Genomic DNA, 21,558 nt, shown 5'->3' on the forward strand with positions numbered 1-21,558 from the left:
GAGCTGTCATGTCCAGAGCCTGCAGGGCTTTAATCCCTGAAGGAAGCATGTTTTTACCTCCTCTGGGATAAAGCCCAGCGGGCCAGGACTATGGGGTGGTCACTAAGGGGTTAAACACTGCTAAACGAGTTGAGTGTAATTGACAAATTGTAAGAATGAATGTATGTCTTCTCACAAAGGAAATGTTATTTCTAATACCAATGTTATCTGCTTTTCTTCTGATCTAGAACTATTATGTACAGCCAACGCAACGTGACCATGAATTATTTATGCAATATCAGATTCCGACACTCACCTACCGTCATCGGAACAACATCTGCTCGTAACAGGAAGCGAATACGTCCAGCAAGCTTGTTGCCAATCTTGATATCCATGTATACCTGGGGGTTAGCTCGTACCTTTTTAGCAGGTGGCTCTCCCTGCAAGTAATAAAGAAGATAAAAGAAAAAAAGAGGCACGAGATGACAGACACTAAATACATTTACAGGCATGCATGTTCGGCTGTAGGGGTTGCCTGGTTATCGGATAACAATTTCTCCTACAGGTCCAACTGTTCTAGAAATAACTAAATCAGCTGTACTTACCCTTCCATTGCCATGGTGATGAGCCCAACCGTGCTCCCGATGTTAAGTTAAGGAAGACATCAACAGATATCCTCTGACCGCTGCAGCCAATTGTAAATCGCAGTAAGTAACACTATTACAAACTCCTGGCATCATGGTGCCGGGATGTGAGTGTTGATGCCAGGAGAGCGGGCAGTGACATTACAGAAGTCAGGTGATAACCTGTGACGACATCTTCCACTTCAAACAGCGGGTGGATGGTGGTGCTGCAGTGATGGGTCCCTGCGGCAGATGACGGGTAAGTACAGCTACTTATGTTATGTTAGCACAGTTAGTGCTATGGGTGAACATTGTCCAGTAACCATCAAACACTTAGGATACCTCCACATGGAATGTATTGTCCAGATTTTTTTTTTTTACTTTATTTTCTTTATTAAGGAAAATTTGCACAGTACATAATAAAATCATATGGTAAACAAACTCGATATTACAAATAGTACATACTGTGTTGTAACTTGCTTAAACGTAATAACATAACATATTCCTTGTACATTTTTTCTTTTAGGTTGCGATAAACTTAAACAATTAAACTCAAACCGTCCATGCCTATTGGATGAATTCTTTATGAGATAAAGCTCTGCGTTTGCTATTTGCTTAGTAAATGGGGACACAGGAGAGCGTGTGGGGGGGGGGGGGTGGAGAGAGGGAACATGAGTCTGGGAGTTCATTCTACAGATAAAGTGGAATTGGTATCTAGCCAGATATCCCATATTTTTTTTAATTTGTTTGGGCAGCCTCTGTTTTGGTAAATAATTTTTTCGTAGGAGATTACTGTATTCACCGACCGAACCCAACATGAGATCGTAGGGATTCCCGCAGCCATCCAATAAGTAGCTATTGTTTTACGCGCCAAGAATAAGGTCTTCTGTAGGAAAATGCGGGTGTGGTACGGCCATTCCTCTTCCTCCAATAGGCCAAATAGGATCGGTATTGTCCAGATTTTGGTGCAAATTCACGGCAGATTACAACCCTAAACATTTGACGTACTGAGATCCATAGTGAAAGCCCACAGCATAAGTTGACATACTGCGGATTTAAAATTCGCACTGCGGGTCAATTAACAATCGTCAGGATGTGGATAAGATGAGACTTCTTATAATCTCATCCACTTCGTCTGTATTGTAATATGCTGCGGATTTTCCGCACGCAAATCCATGGTAGAAAATATGCCGCTTATATGCCACATGTGAAGATACTTTTTCCCTAGGATAAGAGTTAAGGTAATAAGATTTAAGGTTTTGTATCCTCCTAATATCTGTACTTGGAGCTATGATTATTATAGGACCAGTACCTCTTGTGCTGCAGGTTTAGGAGCTTCTGTCCCCTCAGCCTGTTCGCTCTCCTCTAGTGTTTTACCAGAAAATCTTTTGAGCCAGTCGTCATCAGACCAAACTAGAATAAAAAAAATGAAGTGTAAACTTTAGAACATGGAAGTAAAGTAGACATTTGTAAAGGCCCATTTATACACAACGACCTGAGCGATTATCGCTGTGTCATTTACAGCGCAATATGCAGAAGGCAAGCGGGGTGACTTAGAAAGAGTCAGCTCTTCTCACCTGGTCAGTCAGAGCAGCAGGTGTAATTCATGGGATGGAATGAGGGTTGAGTATCCTCCCAACTCTTCCCCAAGCGGCTCCAGGACCCTCTCCATGCTGGACTGAGACACAACACGGCTTTCTTCTATGTTTAAACACTATGGGGCTGATTTATTAAGACCAGTAACTGTAACCAGTAATGTAACTTTATGTCCTGTGGCATTAAGGGTAAGAGGTCTATGCCACTTAATACAAGTGTCTTGGGCGGCTCATGTGCCAGAAGAAGAAATCGTTACCAGCTATGAGGAAGTTCCCTGGTGTAAATTCTACTAAATATAGTGGGTGCCCCCACTTACTTCTCTAAAAGTGTGGAGTGTGGTGCAAAAATCCCAAAAGTTACAAGTCTTAGTGCTGGCTATATTTGTGCACAAAATCAGCTACTTATTTTTTCCCAACATTTGTCCAAGTTGCCACCCCGCCATAACATCATTTTTTCTCATAATTAAAATTGCCAGTAAAAAATTATTACCCGCACCGGCCTCTAGATGTAATTACTGGCCAGGCCGGTCATTTACCAGGAGGGTGGCAACCCTAGTAATGGATGGGACATACTGGGAGATGAGGGGACAGTAATGAATGTGACACATGGGGAGATGAGGGGACGGTAATGAATGTGACACATGGGGAGATGAGGGGACGGTAATGAATGTGACACATGGGGAGATGAGGGGACGGTAATGAATGTGACACATGGGGAGATGAGGGGACGGTAATGAATGTGACACATGGGGAGATGAGGGGACGGTAATGAATGTGACACATGGGGAGATGAGGGGACGGTAATGAATGTGACACATGGGGAGATGAGGGGACGGTAATGAATGTGACACATGGGGAGATGAGGGGACGGTAATGAATGTGACACATGGGGAGATGAGGGGACGGTAATGAATGTGACACATGGGGAGATGAGGGGACGGTAATGAATCTGACATATGGGGAGATGAGGGGACGGTAATGAATGTAACACATGGGGAGATGAGGAGACGGTATTGAATGTAACACATGGGGAGATGAGGGGACAGTAATGAATGTGACATATGGGGAGATGAGGGGACAGTAATGAATGTAACATATGGGGAGATGAGGGGACAGTAAGGAATGTAACATATGGGGAGATGAGGGGACAGTAAGGAATGTAACATATGGGGAGATGAGGGGACAGTAATGAATGTAACACATGGGGAGATGAGGGGACAGTAAGGAATGTAACATATGGGGAGATGAGGGGACAGTAAGGAATGTAACATATGGGGAGATGAGGGGACAGTAAGGAATGTAACATATGGGGAGATGAGGGGACCGTAATGAATGTAACATATGGGGAGATGAGGGGACAATAATGAATGTAACATATGGGGAGATGAGGAGACGGTATTGAATGTAACACATGGGGAGATGAGGGGACAGTAATGAATGTGACACATGGGGAGATGAGGGGACAGTAATGAATGTAACACATGGGGAGATGAGGGGACAGTAATGAATGTAACACATGGGGAGATGAGGGGACAGTAATGAATGTAACACATGGGGAGATGAGGGGACAGTAATGAATGTAACACATGGGGAGATGAGGGGACAGTAAGGAATGTAACATATGGGGAGATGAGGGGACAGTAATGAATGTAACATATGGGGAGATGAGGGGACAGTAATGAATGTAACATATGGGGAGATGAGAGGACAGTAATGAATGTAACATATGGGGAGATGAGGGGACAGTAAGGAATGTAACATATGGGGAGATGAGGGGACAGTAAGGAATGTAACATATGGGGAGATGAGGGGACAGTAATGAATGTGACTCATGGTGAGATGAGGGGACAGTAAGGATATGTTCACAAGGTGGATTCCACCTGGAATTCCATTCTGCTGCAGTTTTTGCCGTGGATCCACACGTGGCTGCAGCCATCAGTGGGAAAAATTTGCAAGCACGTTTTTTGACGTGTATTCAAGAAAAAAAAGTCGTATGTTACTTCTTCATGCGGATCCAAGAAAAAATGTGTCAGACATTCAGTACGCGGATTTTGCCCACTGACAGATCTAAATCCACATATTGATCACGAGCAAAAGCCATAAATAGTGCCAAATGGTATCAGATAGAATGCCCTCATAGTGACCCATAGAGAGCGACCCAATAAATAGGGCAAGATACTGAATGCCACCCGAGTGCTACACAGAGTGCCCTCATAAATAGTATCAGATAGAGTGTCCCCACAAATAGTGCTAGACAGAGCGCCCCCATTAATAGTGCTAGATAGAGTGCCCCCATAAACAAGTGTACACAGGCAGCTTGCGTGCCCCTATGAACAGCTCGATCACACGTGCCTGACAGTGACCCTATAAAGAGTAGCAGCCATAGTGTCCCAGTAAACAGTTCAACCCCAACAACAGCCCCGTTCACAATATCAGAGCACTGCACAGTGCCAGCCACGGGGTGCCCACGTTAGCAGTGCCATATGACAGAATTGGAGGCAGGTTCACACGGATGGTATATTGATAGAATATCTCATCATTGTCTGATTAGTGAGGGGTCCGCTGTTGGGACCCCTACAATCCCCACACCTTGCTGTAAAGGAAGTGCAGCTGCATTCACCAGCATTATTATGAGAAAAAAGCTAAAGGGACAGTTGAGCCGTTACCCGGGGGGTGCAGACATCCATGGATATCACATAGCATCAGATATCACATAATATGCCATCAATGACATTATGTGTTGGGTAGGATTATCCCTTCAAATGCAGTTTAATAAGCAGACACTAGAGGGAGGCACTGAGCCAACATAGTTAATACACTACATAGCTGTGCCATCTATAGACATCAATGCCCTCCTCATCTGCGTTCTTGCGTTGTGGCACATGTGGACGATAGTGATTATCATCCATATGTAAAGAGACCGTCCTTAAAGGGGTTTTTTAACGGCCAATTTTTGGTTTAACATTTTTCTTTTTTTTCTCCCCATTAAAAAAAAAAACAAAAAAAAAAAAACATACCTTATTTATTTGTCCGGCAACATATCCACCTGAGGGCTTGATTTTTACGGACAAGTTGTATGTTTCAATTGTATTATTTAATGTACCACATAATGTACTGAAAAGCTTTTAAAGGGGTTGTCCCGCGCCGAAACGTTTTTTTTTAAAATTCAATAGGCCCCCCGTTCGGCGCGAGACAAACCCAATGCATGGGTTAAAAAAAACAAAAACTTTTAGTACTTACCCGAATCCCCGCGCTGCGGCGACTTCTTATTTACCTTACCAAGATGGCCGCCGGGATCTTCACCCACGATGCACCGCCGTCTTCTCCCATGGTGCACCGTGGGCTCTGTGCGGTCCATTGCCGATTCCAGCCTCCTGATTGACTGGAATCGGCACACGTGACAGGGCGGAGCTACGAGGACCAGGTCTCTGGCACGAGCGGCCCCATTCACCAGGGAGAAGACAGGACTGCGCAAGCGCGTCCAATCAGGCGATTAGACGCTGAAATTAGACGGCACCATGGCGACGGGGATGCTAGCAATGGAGCAGGTAAGTGAATAACTTCTGTATGGCTCATAATTAATGCACGATGTACATTACAAAGTGCATTAAAGGGGTTGTCCCACGCCGAAACGTTTTTTTTTTTTTTTCAACAGCCCCCCCCCCCCCCCCGTTCGGCGCGAGACAAACCCGATGCGGGGACCTAAAAAAAAATCCGCACAGCGCTTACCTGAATCCCCGCGCTCCGGTGACTTCTTACTTACCGGTTGAAGATGGCCGCCGGGATCTTCTCCCTCGGTGGACCGCAGCTCTTCTGTGCGGTCCATTGCCGATTCCAGCCTCCTGATTGGCTGGAATTGGCACGTGACGGGGCGGAAAACACGGAGCCGGCATCCGGCACGAGCGGCCCCATTGAGAAAAGAAGAAGACCCAGACTGCGCAAGCGCGTCTAATTTGGCGATTAGATGCTGAAAATTAGACGGCACCATGGAGACGGGGACGCTGGTAACGGAACAGGAAAGTGAATAACTTCTTATAACTTCTGTATGGCTCATAATTAATGCACAATGTACATTACAAAGTGCATTAATATGGCCATACAGAAGTGTATAACCCCACTTGCTTTCGCGGGACAACCCCTTTAAACATTTCTAAGTGAGCTGAAATGAAAAACAAACCCTCAGGTTTGCCATTTTTTGTAAAGGGGGGGGGGGGGGGGGTTACAGTAAACAACCTGCAGCTAAAATGACATGTTGACTTTATTTTGTCAGAATAATTACAACAATATCAGATGTATCTAGTTTAGAGATGAGTGAACTAGGGTACTCGAGATGCTCGTTACTCGAGACGATCACCACGCGGTACTGGAGTCAATTGCATTTCCTTCCTCGCATGTTTAGCGCCATTTTCTAGCCATTAAAGAGAGAAGGCATTACCACTTCCTGCTGTGACGTGCCCCCCTTCCCCCAGTAGTGAGTGGCTGGGCCGATCAGGTGACCGCCGAGTACTTAAACTGGTCCCGCCCGCGGCTCGCCTCAGACGCATGCTGGCAGGGGTTAGGGAAAGTGCTGCTGCTGATATAGGGACAGTGTTAGAGTAGGATCCTGTCGTCAAGAACCCCAACGGTCCTTCTTAGGGCTACTCCACATCGTCTGCATTACTGTTGTTGCTGGCTGGGAGCAGTAGTGCACCAATTTTTTTTTTAACCATCTCGGGCTGTGCAGGCCATTTCAACTTTAGCGTTCTCAGTCTGCAGTGTATTACGCAGAGTTTAGGGACGGAGCTGCCTATACAGGGAAAGTTTTACAGTACTCCTGATCCTCTGTGCAAGAACCCCAACGGTCCTTCTTAGGGCTACATCTGACCGTGTGCATTATAGTTGTGGCTGGCTGGTAGCAGTAGTGCATCAAGTTTTGTATTACGCATCTAGGCCTGTTCCCAGCCTTGCAGTTATAGCGTTCTCAGCCTGCAGTGCATAACGCAGAGTTTAGGGACAGAGCTGCTTCTATAGGGAAAGTTATACAGTCCTCATCCTCCGTACAAGAACCCCAACGGTCCTTCTTAGGGCTACATCTGATCCGTGTACTTTACAATTGTGGCTGGCTGGGAGCAGTAGTGCACCAACTTTTGTATTACGCATCTAGGCCTGTTCCCAGTCTTTCCGTAATAGCGTTCTCAGCCTGCAGTGCCGTACAACCAGCTCTCACCATGAAACTGCACTCTAAGGCTGGGTTCACACAGGGCGGATTTGCCGCAGTTTTTCCGTTGCGGTTCGGCCGCAGAAGAAATGCTTCTGCGGCAAAACGACTTCAAAAGGTTAATTTTGGCTTGCGGATTTTCCTGTGGAAAAATCCGCAAGCATTCTTTTCCGCAGTTTTTTAAAAGTTTTTGCCGAGTATTTTGGTAGGGATTTTGCTGCGTCCATAGAGGTCTATGGAAAAAAGAGCTGCGGAAAAGACAGAAGAGTGGACATGCTGCATCTTTGAAAAACGCTCCGCAGTTGCATTTACGCACTGCGGCTGTGCGGAAAAAATCCGCCCTGTGAGAACAGCTTTTTTGCAAAACTCATTTGTGCTGCATTGCACTGCAAAGGCAGCGGTTTTGCCGCAGTGCGGATATGTAACGGCAATCCGCGGCAAAACCGCAGCAAATCCGCCCTGTGTGAACCCAGGCTAACATTTCCTAGCCTACTGCAAACAACTTCAGTTATACCGTTCTGTGTCTGCAGTGCATTAGACAGAGGTCTCACCACTAAACAGTACTGTAATATTTCCTGGGCCACTGCAAAATATTTCAGCTCTGCCGCTGTGCAGAGCGTCTCACCATACCCTTTTCTTGGTGGGGTTGAGATAGCCACAGTTACCAGCACTATCCACTGGCTTTAGAGTCTTCTCCCACTCCATACAGCCTCTATTATCTACAAATCTCTGCGAGCAGTAAATTACCCCTAGGTATCAGCGCAAGACAGCGGGTTAATTTTTTCAAGTCACAGCATAGCATTCCACTATCTACAAGTCTCTGTGTGCGGTGAATTAAGCCATAGTTGTCAGTGCTGTACAGTCGGCTAATTAATTTGGGCCCTGCTCTATTCTTAATCCGCCATGATGAGGAGTAGGGGTAAGGGTCGAGGGCACGGACATCCAAGTGAGGGTGTGGGTCATCAGATTAATCACCAATAGAACATATATATGACCATTTGGGACGCCAACTCCCACAGCCCACGAGTTTGCATGATCTAGAGCAGTGGTCCCCAACCTTTTTGGCACTAGGGACCGGCTTCAAGCAAGACCATTTTTACAAGGCCCGGCAGAGTGGGGCGGGACATGGGTGGGGCTTTGGTTATATGGGGCGGGGTTATGAAGGGGGCAGTATAATATATCCCCCCCCAGCCTGGCAGCACACACAGAGCAGTATATAATGTATTTCCCCCTGCCCCCCCAGCACACACACAGGGCAGCAAAAATTTATTCCCCCCCCCCAAGCACACACATAGGGCAGCATATAATTTATCTCCCCCCCCCCCAGTAATAGGAAGCCCCCACTCCTCAGTAATAAGCAGCCCCCCCCCAGTAATAGGCAGCCTCCTCCACAGTAATAAGCACCCCCCACCCCAGTAATAGGCAGCCACCACCTCTCAGAAATAAACAGCCCCCCTAGTAATAAGCACCCCCCCCCAACCCATATACTTACCTCCTCCCTGCTGTCAGCGTCGCTCCCTCTCTAATTGCCCTGAGCACACTGTAGTCAGTGTGTAGCCTGGCATGCTTCCTCCCCGAGTCCTCTCCTGCGGAACTAATGAGCAGGGGAGGAGGATCCTGACGTCAGTGTGCGCTGGATCAGTGGGAATAGCGCGATTACCAGCGGGGAGCTGCGGCACCTGAGCTGGTAATCGGTTTAGTGGTGAGCGGCGTCGGCACGCCGCACATGACACGAGGCAGTGGGCCTTGTGTTTAGAACAAAACTTCCCGCCGATGCCGCGGACCGGCGCTAAACACCTAAAGAAAGGCAGTACAACAGGGTACTAGAGCCTCCATGCCCACTGTATCACATGCTGTATCCCAGCTAGAGGTAGTACAACAGGGTACTAGAGCCTCCATGCCCATCCATATTGCATCTTGTATCCAAGCTAGAGGCGGTACAACAGAGTACTAAGCCACCATGCCAGCCCGTATCACATCTTGTATTCAAGCTAGAGGTGGTACAACAGGGTACTAGAGTCTCCATGCCCGCCTGTATCATACCTTGTATCATAGCTAGAGGCAGTACAACAGGGTACTAGAGTCTCCTTTCCGGCAAAAAAACAAAAAAGAAAAACAAGCACTCAGAGGATCCATTGATGGAAAAATAAAAAACATAATGTCTCCTGGAATGCAGCGACTGAAAAGTAAGTATAAAAAATACAAATTCAAAGCGCATCAATTCTGCTATAGATTTTTTTGGTTGGGTTTCTTACAGCGTTAATCATCAGCATAAATGACACAAAACATTTTTTCCACGGGCCGTAACGATTACGATGATACCAAAACTTTTTTTTTTGTTTTTTTCACTTTTTCGCAATAAAAACCCTTTTTTGGAAATTATTTTCTTTTTCTAAATCGCGGCATTCAAAGTCCTATAACTTTTATTTTTCCATGGATGGAGCTCGGTGAGGGCTTATTTTTTGCGAGACGAGCAGTAGTTTTTACTGGTACCATTTTGGGGTACATACGGATTTTTTGATCACTTTTATTGCGTTTTTTGGGAGGCAAAATACTAAAAATTAGCATGTTGCCTCAGTTTTTTGCGTTTAACGCTTTTTGCCGTGCAGGATAAAAACCATGTTTGATTTATTCTACAAGTCTTTATGGACACGACGATACCAAATATGTGGGGTTTTTTATGCTAATATGAGAAAAAGCATTTAAAAAGTGGCAGGGAAGGAGATGCCCTCCCCACTGTTGCAGCGGGACGCCGGCTATGACTGACAGCCAGCTCCTCATATGTGATCTCGCGCTATCCCCAGGACGTAAGTTTACGCCCTGTCGCAGGAAGTACCCTGCTGCCAGGACGTAAACTTACGCCCTGGGGCGGGAAGGGGTTAATTAAAAAAAAAAAAAAAAAGTAGTATAGCAAAAAAAAAACAAAAAAAAAAAAAACCCTACACAAGTTTGGTATCGTATAGAATAAAGTTATCATGTCATTTTTGTATGTTGTAGAAACAAGACCACTGAAAGATGGCAGAATGTCAATTTTTTCCCCATTTCACTGCATTAGGAATTTTTTAAAAGTTTTTCAGTACCTTATATGGTACATTAAATAACACCATTGAAAAATACAACTCGTCCCGCAAAAAACAAGCCCTCATACAGCGACGTCGATGGATAAACAAAGGAGTTATGATTTTATAAAAGGGGGAGGAAAAAACAAACATGATAACAAAGGATGGCGTCCTGCCTCCCTCACACAGGCGATATTTTTGGCTTTAGGCGCAGCCTCTCACACGGCCTCAGACTGCTGCGATTTCCGTGTCTGGTCTATTTTTGAGCGTGCACTGCTCCTCAATGACGAGGACTGCTGAAAGCCAGTGAAAACGTAACGTGCGGCAAAGCGCCGGAATTTAAATTGCGCTGCTTTCCCGCGTTCCTGTGTGAGGGAGGGGCTAAAAGCAGCCGGGTGCATATTTACTGTGGGATCCGCCTGTAGTTGCCAGTTGAGTGGGCCTGCCCTTACTACCATCAGCTTGGTCCAAGGCCTTTCTTCCCCTCAGGTAACGCTGACCACAGTACACATCACCGTGTTCCCTGCCGCAGGCACTCCCCTCCTGTGCCGCTCACGTCCCCATATGAGCCGCACTACCCTCAGCCGCCAGAGGAGGCACGTTACCTTGTTCACGTGAGACAACCGTACCACGTGATGTAATGGGTCAGGTGCTTCATCACGTGTTGTGGTGACGTAAGAGGACCTTACGGAGAGGGAAAGGTAATGGGCTCCGCACTCCTCAGAGAAGCTGGCGGTTCATTCATAGCCGGTATATTGGGGGCACCATGCAGCGCAGTGTGGGTGCCTGGATGTGGAGAGCCCTTCATACACGCCTGCTGAACGAGGGATGCGTCTAGCATTAACCCCTTCCTGCATGCTGGAGGCGGGATGTCTGGTATTAACCCCTTCATACACGGATATGCTTCTACTCTTGTTTCTCTATAGACCCCTGTAGCCTAATATCAGAGCAGGGCACGTATATTGGTGGCTGCCTGTCTGGTCGTTTAGTATAATTGGCCGCCCATATGGCTATCAGAGTGCTGCTGACGGGCGCAGGAACGCTGTAGTGTCGATGCACCTTCATTCTTCTGCTTGGCAGAAGTACTGGCAGTGAGATTCCTACTGGCTGGGCAGTAAGGCCTCCTTCCAACGAGCGCTGACGGGCTCCGCCGCGTAATATTCCGCAGTGAAGCCCGTCACGGCGCCCCATACTTACCAGCGGAAGATAGCGTGAAGACGCTTCCCCGCCCACCGCCGTCGCGTCATGTGACACGCCCACCACGTCACATGACGCGCGGCGGTAGGTGGGGGAACGTTTTTTCACGCTATCTTCCGCTGGTTGCAGTGGGAGATAGCGTGAATGGACGGCTTCCATTGACTGCAATGGAAGCCGTCAGCGCGTACACCCGCAGCAAATAGAACATGCTGCGGGTGAGGACGGGAGATTTCATGGTGCGTAATTCCGCGGTGGAATTACGCATCGTGAGCATTGAGCTATTAGGTTCAATAGAACCTAATAGCAGGGGGCAAAGCAGCGGATCTTTGCCGCGGATTTACGCGGCGTAAATCCGTTCGTGGGAAGGAGGCCTAATGGTGTATCGTGGTCATACTACATCATACGGCCAAAGGCTGTACAGTTAGAGCTTCCCAAAGCAGAGCGCATGACGGTCCTAGAGGTGCAAAGGAAGAACAATGGTGGCGCCCGACTGTCCTGCATACGTTCTTGTGCGGAATCAGGAATGCGCCTTTCCTTCCAGTTATGGCTGTGGCTCAGGGCTTATTCAGACGACCGTATATCGGCCGGGTATTCACGCCGGCCGATATACGGCGTCTCTCTCTGCAGGGGGAGGAGGCTGGAAGAGCCGGGAGCAGTGCTCTGACCTCCCGCCCCCTCTCCGCCCCTCCACACTATTTGCAATGAGGGGAGATGGGACAGGGCGGAGCTAATTCCAGGAACTTAGCCCCCGCCTCCATCCTGCCCCTTCTCATTGCAGATAGTGGAGAGGGGGCAGGAGCTCAGTGCAGTGCTCCCGCCTCTTCCAACCTTCTCCCCCTGCAGAGAGGGACACCGTATATCGGCCGGCGTGAATACGCTTACAAATAAAGAACGTATCTAGCTGCCTACACGCGGGTGAGTGCGATCTCAGGTGGAGAAATTCGGCCCCATATTGCGCTCGTCAATGTGAATTTTCACAGCAACGTGAGGCATTTTACTGACAAAAGTGTCTCCCATCCTTTCTGTGGAGCAGTGATCCTCCGCCAAGTGTTACCATTGTTTTCAATGGGTAACCTCGCATCACACTTACGTACACCTCGCACGCCGTGCAATGCAGTTTCCTGTTCCATTGAAAACAGTGGGTGAAGCGTTCCAAGGGTCGCAAAAATATAGCACATTGTTTCCTGCACCGCATTGTTAACAACTCACTGCAGGACGCACAGATCTGGCGCTACTATTGTTCTGGATTATGATTTTCTCCAGCAGGCTTCGGGGTATTTTGCCGCTTCCGAATTGTATCGTGTGCACACATCATCGAACCAGATCAGACACAAATGCTGGTCTAAAACTGGGAGAGTCTCTACAATGTATAGAGGCTCAAGCCTTTTATTATAACACATGACAACCGCCCTTCAATGGGCGTGCAACAGATTACATCAGTAACATATAAGATTCTCATTTGTCGGATCATATAGAATCTCCCACCTCTCTGCCCACCCTCTTCCAAGTGCTGATGTAGCATGGACCTTTGTCCTAGCTCCAGTCATGTCTGTGTATAAGCAAGTCTTATCAACATGTGCTCAGGCTGAAGCAATTCCTTTGTTTGTAGAAGTTTCAGGATGGGAGGGGTGAAGAAGTGCTAGTTCAACACTCAGTGTTGTACACAAATATACATGTAACACTATGACCCTTAACTCTTAGAGGCTTCTTGTGCAATTCCTATGTACTTAGCTAACATTAACATCATACATCCATTGTCTAGCAAATACCATGATTAGATTGTGTGTGTGTCCTTTAAACTCCACAGAGCTAAGAGTCATTACAACAGCAAAATACATTTCGTTTATACAAATCGATAGACATTTTATACCAGCAATCATAATGTCTATCACACTATGAGGCCCATTTTTTTGAATGGAGTCCTATACGTGAGCGATCGCAGCGAGTCGTATCTTTTCCTGTTCCTCGGAACGCATCGCCCATTCCTTTCAATGGAACAGTAAAACACATGACACAGTGTGCAATGTGAGGAATCCCACTGAAAACAATGGGAACCGCTCATCCTCTGACGTGGCAGAGGATCGCTGCTTTACTGAAGTGATGGGAGGCGGTTTTGCCATAAAAACATTTGGCATCGCGGTGAGAATGCACGTTAGCGAGCGCAATATTGGGCTGAGAAACTCCGGATGATATCCGCCCGCCCATGTGCAGGTAGCCTAAAGTAAATCTTATGGATTGCTTTTTTGTACATGTATGATAAATGTTAATAACATATATATTCTTTTATAAATGTATAGATTCTTTGGTGTCTTCCGTTATATATTTGATAACTATCAAAAAATGACATAAACCCCTTAACAACACAGGATGTAAGATTACGTCCTCCACGTTTGGGGTATCCATTGAGGGAGATCATGGGGTGATTCCCTTTCATACAGCGCAGGTGCCAGCTGTTTCTGACATCCGCCTGCAACATCCATCGGCCAATGTTCCAGCGGGCCGTGCGGGTGTCATGGCAGCTTGGGGCCTTCTTGAAGGCCCCAGGACTGTATTAGCAAAATGCCTATCAAACCATGCCTGAGGCATGGCTTGATAGGATGCCTGTTAGGCCTCAGTCAGACGGGCGATTTTTCGCACAATTTGCGCATGCGTCTGGCGATTTTTTTTTTTTTTAAACCATTGCTTTGCAATGGTATCGGACACATGAGCGCTTTTTATGCGCTCATCCGATAAATTATAGAACAGAAATCGCAGTTCGCACCTATGTGCGATCTGCGATTCCTGTTCTCTTCTCTATATGCGCTCAACGGGGCTGGCGGCAGCAGCGACGACCCCATTGAGAACATATAGAAGACAAATCATTCTTCTCTGCCACAGCTGTAACAGCTGTGGCAGAGAAGAACGATGTTTGCCCATTGAATTCAATGGAGCTGGCAATACAGCCGGCTCCATTGAAAGCAATGGGCTGCCGGACAGCGCTGGATGAATTGTCGGGAAGGGCTTAAATATATAAGCCCTTCCCTGCAATTCATCCAGAAATGTGTTAAAATAAAAAATATATATATACTCACCTTGTCCCAGGAGTCGGAGTTCAGCACGGCTGGCCTGCAGTGGGTGTGAAGGGGGTGTGACTCAAAGCTGCCCCTGATTGGCTCAGGGCTGAGCCAATCAGGGGCAGGTCTGACTCACACCCACTGCAGGCCGGCCGCGCTGAACTCCATCTGCCGGGACAAGGTAAGTATATATATTTTTTTTATTTTAACACATTTCTGGATGAATTGCAGGGAAGGGCTTATATATTTAAGCCCTTCCCGACAATTCATCCCGCACTCGCCCACAGCACATTGCTTTCATAGAGCCGGCTGTATTGCCGGCTCCATTGAATGCAATGCGCTGGACAGCTCCAGCCTGTTTCTAATGAAACGCGGCTAGGAGCAGCTTTTCGGGCGATTTTTGGGCATCGGTCACGCGATTTGCGGATGCGCATCCATCATGCGATCCGCAAACCGTGCGAAAAAACGCCCGTGTGACTAAGGCCTTAGAATGCGGTATGATGTTATGCTATGACAGTACATCGTACTGCAGGAGCGATCAAAACATCACTAGTTCTTGTTCCCTCGGGGGACTTAAAAAAAAAAAAAAATGTCATTTAAAAAAAGTTTTACTAATTATGAAAAAAAAAACGGTAATAAAAGTTAAAAAAATCCTTTTGCTATTTTATAATAAAAGAATCGAAATAATAAAACAAGAATACATGTTTGGTATCGCTGTGCCTGCAAAAGTCCGATCTATCAATGTAAAACATTATATACTCCGCATGGTGAACGTCGTCAGAAAAAAAATAAAGAATGCCAGAATTGCACTTTTATGGTCACTTCGTCTCCAAGAAAAAATGTAATAAAAAGTCATATGTACTCCAGAATGGTACCAACGAAAACTACAGGACATCTCGCAGAATATGAGATGTAGCATAACAATGTCAACGGAAAAACTAAAAAGTTATAGCTGTCAGAAAATGGCAGCAGATAGTAATTTTAAAAATTTTTTAATAAAAGCAATACAACAACAAAAACTTGGTAAATTTGGTATCCTAGTAATCGTACTGACCCTTAAAATAAAGTTATCAGGTCATTTTTGTTGCAATGTTTACACCGTAGAAAGAAGACGCAATCAAAGATGGCGGAATTTAAAATAAAAGAGTTATGATTTTTTAAAATTGGGGAGGAAAAAACAAAAATGGGGGAAAAAAAGGTGACAGTCCCTAACCCCTTCCCTCTATATGACGTACATTTACATCATGCAGCATTGGGGTATTATGAAGAGAGATTGTGGGGCGCCTGCTGTTTATTACAGCTGACACCCGCGGGCAATAGCTGCAATCAGCAGCACAGCCAATCGCGGTTTTTAACCCTTTAACGCCCCGTGTGAGATTGCAGGAAGCTGTGCTGGTGGCAGCCAGGGATGGATTGATAGGCTGCCTGTCAGATTGCAGTATGATGTAATGCCATGGCAGGAGCGATCAAGTTGTGGTCCTAAAAAAAAAAAAAGTTAAAATCAGATCAATAAAGTTTTACTAATTGTGTAAAAAAAAAAAAAAAAATTATAATAAAAATTTAAATCACCCTCCTTTTGCCATATCTATAATAAAATCTAAATCATAAAACAAAAATACATAATTGGTATCGCTGCGTCTGTAAAAGTCTGATCTATTTACAGCGCATTATTTACAGCACACGGTGAACTTCGTCCGGAAAAAAAAAAAGAACATCAGAAATGCACTTTTTCAGTCACCATCTCCCAGAAAAAATGCAATAAAAAAGCGATCAAAAAGTCTTATGTATTCCGAAATGGTACGAACATAAACTACAGGATGTCTCGCCAGAAATGAGCCCATACTCAACTATGTCGATGGAAAAATAAAAACGTTTTTTGCAGCAGAGAATAATTCTAAAAAATTAAATGTCTTGTATTTTTTTCTTAGTAGTACAGCAAAAAAACACTATAAAAGTTTGGTATAATAATAATAGTAGTAACTCATAGAATAAAGTTATTGTGTCATTTTTGTTGTAGCTAGAAACAGGATGCACTGAAAGATGGCGGAATGACGTGGGTTTTTTTTTGTTTTTTTTAAATTTTACTCCACTTAGAATTTTTTAAACATTTTTCAGTACCTTATAAGGTACATTAAATAGCACCATTGAAAAATACAACTCGTCCCGCAAAAAACAAGCCCTCATACATGGACAAATAAGGGAGATACAATTTTTTAAAAGGGGGGAGGAAGAAACAAAAGTAGAAAAAAAAGGCGCTGCATCATTAAGGGGTTAAAAGAGAATTCTTTTTTTCCCCTTTAACAAAAATATTCCATAGGGTGCGTTCAGACGCAGCTGCAGATTTACACCAACGTTACGGAAACGGTGCGGATTTCACCCTTTCCATAGAAGGGGTAAAGTCCGCTGCAGATCTGCACCAAGAATGATACGGAAATGATGCAGACTTTCCACTAGGTGTGAACGTACCCATAAATGGATTCTAATTAGTGATCTTTATCTCTAGCACGTTCATATAGCAGTGCAGTAGTCGGTGTATGACTGGATACGCAGATAACATCACACTAACGTCTGTTTGTCATTCTTACAGGATGAAACATTTATCGTCTCTGACAATCTGCCCGCATCTCTGGCGCTCCATGCCATGCCATCTCTCTGAGCTCCGCCTGGATTATGTTCTGGCAAGTGGTCAGTCCTTTCAGTTGGTTTGGTTTTGGTGTATTTTTTGTTTCTTTTATAAGTGTAACATATTCCTGATAACAAGTAAATGTACTACGTTTGTCCCCCTTTGTGACTGCAAACTTCTTGCAAATTCGTGACTGGAAAACTCTGTAGCTTATCTCCCGCAGCCTCATTTTAGCACCCTTACTTTTTCCGGAACACATTAGGCCTCATGTCCTCGGAGCGGAATCCGACCCTCTGTGTGTCTGTCCGGATCTTCAATTTTCTTCACTGCAGATGTGTGCAGGAGCGCCGGCCATCGCACATGTGCAGTGGAGATTTTTTTTAAACTCCTGCTTTACCGTGGGAACCGCACTGCAATGGAGCATGCTGCGACTTGTTTTCTGTGCTAAAAGGTCAGCAAAACAAATCTGCATGCTTTTACCCCTTAGTGACGGCCCCATAGTGTTTTTACATCCTAGCTAAGTGGGCTTTAATCCCAGAGGACGTAAAAACATGCATCTTCTAAGGATTAAAGCCCCATGGGCTGTGGACGTGACAGCTCCATGTTGTCGGTTCCAGGGGGTAGCTGACAACATGGAGCAATCATGAGGGCCCACGGGGAGCCCCCACCCAGCAATGCGATCGGTGCTATCCGATGGATGGCGCCGATCGCAATAAGGTAAATAAAAAGTTAAAGTTTCAGCTCCCCTCACAGAATGTACCCACGAGGGAGGCTAAAACTACTCACCTCCATCCTGCGTGATGTCCGGCGACGATCTGGGCGGGAGCGGACCCTCCGGCGTCTTCTGCGCATGTGCGCCTTAGTTAAAATGGTGATGCATGTGCAGATAACCAGATCGCCATGGGGCATTTGAAATCTCCTGTTTTCCGGCTACTGAAGGTAGCCGGGAGGCAGGAGATGTTGCCGGGCTCCGTGATCGCCGCTATCCAATGGATATCCTATAAGTCTTCAGTAGGGGCAAAAAATAATGACCTTATTTATGGAGAATGAACGTCTCTAGAGAGCTCAAACACCTTTGAGACGCCTCAGAGATTCCTATTACCAACATGTTAGAATCCAAGCAATCCCTGAGTCAAGGTAAAAACCCTGCAACTCTCCGACTGCTCAGCGCCCATCAGTCCTGGGCAGGTACTTAGTGAGTATGCTCGCTCATCTCTACGCTTAAGTAATACGGATATGCCCCCTTGTTTCTTCTGCCCATGAACATATTACATATATCATATCTGCACTTGTATTTTTATATAGAGTCTCGGTCAACACAGTCAATAGCAAGTCAGGACCCCAATGCTGAGATTACAGAGGCAGTGGCACCAATCTAGCATTGCGTCCCATTCACAATGTTTCCCCCATACAGGGGTTCCCCAATAGCATCCTTATTTCAGAACATTCAGTGTTGAGATATTACAATCTCCTCTGAGCATCCCCAGTCCTCCGAGAACAAGGCCTTCACACATATGGTGCGTCCGCTACCTTTAGATGGCGCTTTCCCTCCTACCTTTATATCTCAAGTTACTTCCCAAGATACTTTAGGCTGTATTCACACGGGGCGGTTGGAGTTCAGTAAAAAACAACATTGACCAAACTGCCCACGTTTTTGCTACGGCTTTGATGCAATTGTGGTGAAAACTGAAACCGCATCAAAACCGCGGCAACAACATAAGCAGTTTTCCTGCTGCGGTTTTGTACATTGTTTCCACCATAAATCCCGGCCAGCGGCCATATTTACCTATACAGCGGTACCTCGGGTTACGAGTGCCTTGGCTGGAGAGTTTTTCACGTGCGAGCAGGCTCTTTCCCTAAGGCCTCATGTCCACGGGGAAAATCGGGCCCGCTACGGATTCTACATGTAGAATCTGCAGCGGGTCCCTCCTGCCCCGCGGACATGAGCGCTGAAAATACAAATAAATGACAATAAACTCACCTCCCATCCGCTCCGTTTCTTCTCTTCGCGGCGGCGTCATCTTCTCTCGTCGCGGCCGGATCTTCATTCTTCGGCTCGGCGGATGTGCACGATGACGTCGGTGACGTGCCCCGCGCATGCGCCGGGCCGAAGCAAAATGATCCGGCCGCGGCTGAGAGAGGATGGCGCGGCGCCGAAGAGAAGAACCGGAGCGGGTAAGTAAAATGTGATTTTTGTGTCCCGCGGATCCGGACGGCTTCCATAGGCTTCAATAGAAGCCCGCGGGAGACCCGCATGAAAATGGAGCATGGTCCAGATTTTTTCATGCTCCATTTTTTTTTAAATCACTTTTATTGACGATCCGCGGGTATTTATCTACCCGCGGGTGGTCAATGCATCCCTATGGGGTGCGGATCCGCGCGCGGGAGAAGAGTTAAAATCCGCTACGGATTTTAATTCTTCTTTTCCCCGTGGACATGAGCCCTAATTTTTGCTCCAATTTCCGAGCAAAAATTCGGGATACGAGCCTGCTTGCAAGTCAAAAACTCACAAGCTAAGGCTCGGGGGGGAGCGGGAGTTTCTATACTCACCTGTCGCCGGCGTGTCGTCTTCCCAATGGTCTGCAGGCTGTCACTCCCTCCTCTACGCTGACAAGAGAATTGCTTTCTGGATCTGGGGCTTAAATGTCCTGCCTCCAGCAAGCATTGAATTTAATAAATGGTAGAGCGCTGCCTGTGATTGGCTGAGCACTGTGACCAATCATAGGCATCGCTCAGCTGTTCAATAAATGGCTGAGCGCTGCCTGTGATTGGCTGAGCACTCAGCCAATCAGACGCAGCCCTTTCAGCAGCGGGGATTTTAAGTCCCTGCCTGCTGAAAAGCTTCACAGCCGTGCGGGGAGAAGACAGGCCAGTATAGATTTTACTTTTTACTACAGCTAGGGATGATTTTTTAGGCTTCGATTTAAAGCCCTTCCCCTAAAATTACTGCAGGTGTGACGGCAGGGCATTGCAGTGGCCCCCGGATCCCCCACAAGCTGGGAGCGCCTCACACGGAGAGTATGTGTGTAATACGCACCAAGACGGTGCACGCCGCTGTCTGTTTTGCGCTCACATTCTGTCCGCTGTCCCCGGAGGCACAAATAGAGCCATGTAGCGGTTGTTACCGGGTCTTACACACTCCACACAGTAAAGCCGCTGCTCATTTACATGTGAAGGTACACTTGTTTTACAGCCCCAAAATACCAGAATTTCTGCCTAATAGTCTCAGCATTGTGATGCCCTTTAAGGCTCATTCACACGAGCGTGCGGGAAATCGCTGGGTGTATAAGGGGGCGACCTGCTGATTGGGGGTCTCACTGCTCAGAGCCCACCGATCTAGAGAACAGGACTCCGATGTCCCCCTCTGCCCGGCACTTCAGGGGTCGCCCCTCCCCCGCAGGGACACCATTGTGGCTGGCCACGAATCAGCTTCAGTGTGGCTGATGGACGGGCGGTGCGGCTACCTCGGCAGCCCCATGTAAAGTGACAGGTGTCAGCGCACAGCGTGATCCAGCCAGTTACCTCCTCACACAGGATTACCAGTGTGACCGCCATACCGCCACATACTGCATATCTCACACATGCCGTCCTGCACGGTCTTCCTGGTTTCCCGCTGTCACCCGGCGGCATGGTGTATAAATGCCACAATAATTGTGCCCAGAGGTTTATATGCCACCATGGGAAACAGGGCTGCAGTGCAGACAATACACCACAACATGCCGGGTCCTGGAGAGGCCGTGAGAACTGCGAGCAGCACAACACAGAGGGGGATTACATCTAACGCCATATCATACACACTACAGCACACAATACACAGGAGGGCGCCCCCTGGGGGAAGAGCCACAACTGCATGAGAGCGCTAACCATGAGGGAATACTAGCGCCCCTCACAGGAGCCGGCCGCGTCCCCCCTGTCAGCGCTGAGCTGCCGCTACAGGACGCTGCCAGCCTGACGGGCCTCCACGGATGAAGTTACCTCACGAGCCGCATCCTCCCGCCGCGCGGTCGGCCTCTGCTGACTGGATGCGCGCGGGCCGAACTCTGAAAGCCGCCTGCTGTGTCTTTCTCTCTCTCTCCCCCCGAATCCATAAAACCTATGTCCCGCCCACCACTTCCGGTTGGAGCCCCGATGAAGTGCAGGAATGTTCTGGAAGGAGGACGGCGGGTTTCCTGCTCCATGAGCCCCACGTGATCGGCTCCTTTCCCGCGCAGTGAGCTCTCTGCACTGAGGGG

At 47.0% G+C, this 21,558-nt stretch overlaps 1 long non-coding RNA gene across 1 annotated transcript; it reads right to left on the minus strand.

The window, feature by feature from the left end:
• Positions 1–355: 355 nt before the first annotated feature.
• LOC136590856 (uncharacterized) lies at positions 356–21,388 on the minus strand. The gene is made up of 3 exons (XR_010787761.1): positions 21,302–21,388; positions 1,915–2,015; positions 356–419 (listed from the first exon to the last, which is right to left on the minus strand). It is a non-coding gene; the product is annotated as an uncharacterized lncRNA (long non-coding RNA).
• Between the last annotated feature and the right edge of the window lie 170 nt (positions 21,389–21,558).

Source organism: Eleutherodactylus coqui, unplaced genomic scaffold (assembly GCF_035609145.1).
Source record: "Eleutherodactylus coqui strain aEleCoq1 unplaced genomic scaffold, aEleCoq1.hap1 HAP1_SCAFFOLD_44, whole genome shotgun sequence".
NCBI lineage: Eukaryota > Metazoa > Chordata > Amphibia > Anura > Eleutherodactylidae > Eleutherodactylus > Eleutherodactylus coqui.